We start from the raw sequence: 2848 nt of genomic DNA on the forward strand, positions 1-2848 counted from the left end.
ATCACATCTACCCGACGAAATATGACCAATAGAACTCAACACAACAACTATAGAGCCACATGGCTACCGTAATGCAACAATCCAGAATATCTAGAACCGGTTCTACGGTATCATATGGCACTATGGTTGTCGTTTTGAGAGCCTTTGGTCATATTTCGTCGAATAAATGTGATTGATATGTCGCTTGATATGGTTATGAGAGATATCAAATTCAACCATTTGGAATCATAACCTGGATTCTCTACGGAGGCTAGATGGCTGTATGGTTGTCATTTTAAGTGCTATTGGTCACATTTCGAGGAGTAAATGTAATTTAATATTTCGCTTGATATGATTATGAGAGTTATCTAATATGACCTTGTGGAACCATAATCAGGAGTATCCAGATCTGGTTCTACGATAGCCATAATGATCTATGGTCGTAGTTTTGAGTGCCTCTGATCCTATTTCGTCCACTTGATCGTTAAAAAAATTTACCCTATAAAATCATAATCCGAAACATCCGGAATCAATGCCAAGATAGGCATTTGGTCTTACAATTCTTCTCTATCATTTCCGGAAGCTCCACGAGAAAAATCAATAAGTTGTCGTAATGATAAGTAAAATATATGATGAAGATTGAAAAAAACACCCCCTTGCCAAAACATTCTCGAATATATAAAAAGGAAGGGGCCGGGAGGAGCAGATGTAGAACCACTCACCAAAATTATTTAAAAAAATGTCAATTCAATCGGCTATGGCATCTCTGAGCATTTGGAAAAGAAAAATTTTGTCCAGGGCTTTTACGGGTTAAGCAAACCACATCGATTTTTGGTGGTGGTGGTGGTGTAGTGGTAAGCGTGATTACCTCTCACCCCAGCAGGCCTGGGTTCAATCCCAGTCGGCGCCGCCGGGATGTTCTGAGACATAACATCTTTGATCACGTCTTCCTTCGGAAGGGAAGTAAATCCGTTGGTCGCCGGTTCATGAGTTGATGCGTCGATAAGTAGGGTTCATGTGTGGGAGCTGCCTCCCTGGAGTCGGTAGCATTGGTGCTCAGCACGGAAAACAAAATCGACGGAAAACAAATCAAGGGAAAAAATATTCTATGATCTCTTGCTTGAAGTGCAAATCAGCAAATTTCTAAAGACATCGCAGCATTGCAGTGCAACCTCCCAAACATTACCAGGGTGGCCGCTAAATTTTCATTTAGGAATTCTCGATTTTTTCCTGGGTTTCGCGGTTCAATCCTAATATTTTCCCCCTTCGAATATCTAAGAACACCACGGAAATGTTGGTTTTACGAATGAAAAACTTGAAAAATTGTAACAGTTTAGAATGACAAATCAAGTTCTTAATTTTAAGAATAATTTTGGAAAATATGCCAGATGTAAATAAATGAAAGTTCTTCAAATTCAATTCTCTGTGTGTGTGTAAACAATTCATCTCCCACAAACCGGCAGGATCTTACAAGTTTGCTTAATTATCATTCTTGAAATTCTCTATGAACATTCTTCAGAACTCAGAACCAAACAGACATAACGAATTGAATATTAACACTTATTAACACTGTAACACATCGTCACATAAACACTACCGCCAGTGTGTAAACGCCAAACGCAAGGAAATGCCTGTTCGATGAAAAGTATGCAAGAGTTATGTCTGTTTGTCTATGTTATACTCTTCAGAATTACCTTAGTATTCTTCTCTCAATGATATTGGAAATTTCTTGAAAATTTGAATTCTCCCTTGGAATTCTTCCCAAAATTTCATAAAGTTCTCTTCAGCATTTAGTTGGAACTTTTTTTTTTTTGATTCCCATAGAATTCATCTCAGTATTCCCTTGATAATATTTTGACGTAGAACTACGTCTGTGATTTCTATATGGGGGTACACTTTGTGAAAATCGAAAATGGAACATGAAACAAAATTTTGAAAGATTTTGAACGTTAATAACTCAGCTGCCCCTGGTTCAATTTCAAAAATGTTATCACCACTCGATCAGCAATATTTCTACGCATCTATAGCAATGCTTTCGACAGTTGATTTTCAACAAGAAATTATTGAAAAAGTGTTAAATGTCCAGCATTGTCCAAAAGCGTCGAATTAACTAATAAATCGATCAATTTCGTACATGCATATGCTCCTTTCCCACCACATTCATCAGAGAATCATTCCTAGACGAAACATGTCGATGTAGCATTACGACGAGGCTCGGTAGCTCAGTGGTTTCCGTTTCTGCTTACTGAGCAGAAGGCCGGGGTTCAATCTCAGGCCCGTCCCCATCCTTGCAATTTTTCACTTTGCAATATCCTATCCCCACTAGATTTAAATAAAAACAAATTCTGCTTTAACCGATCGCATCACTTACCACATGAATCCTGATCTAAAACTAACCTACCTCACTAACACAACTATCCTTTCCGAGACAGCCGTGGAGATGTAGAGGAATTCTCGGTCTCTAGTAACAACCGCACTGTGCAAGTTGATTAGTTCTGATCATTCACGGAAGGAGCAACTAAGAAGGTCGGATAACGTTAGCTCGACGGCAAACATTCATTGATACCATTGTTGTTGTGGATGATAGAAGAGAATAGCAGAAATAGTGCGAAATAGGTTAGTGAAGCCATGTTGATCACAAAACAGGAAATCGATAGAGAATTGGCTTTCACCCTTCTGCTTCTAAGCCCTTTACAGTCGTCGCCACAGCAATGAACACTAGCATCGCACCGCTTTTGGTTCTTTGGTTACACTTGCTGGTTGTAATTAAGATCAGGATTCACTGTAATGCGATCAGCGAAAGCAGCAGAAATTTCCTTTCATACTCTCTTGTGGAATCTTTTAATGGCTCTGAAAAGGGCCAGTTTTG

Source organism: Ochlerotatus camptorhynchus, unplaced genomic scaffold (genome assembly GCF_037179485.1).
Source record: "Ochlerotatus camptorhynchus isolate MF236.1 unplaced genomic scaffold, CSIRO-AGI_Acam_v1.1 ptg000070l, whole genome shotgun sequence".
Taxonomy (NCBI): domain Eukaryota; kingdom Metazoa; phylum Arthropoda; class Insecta; order Diptera; family Culicidae; genus Ochlerotatus; species Ochlerotatus camptorhynchus.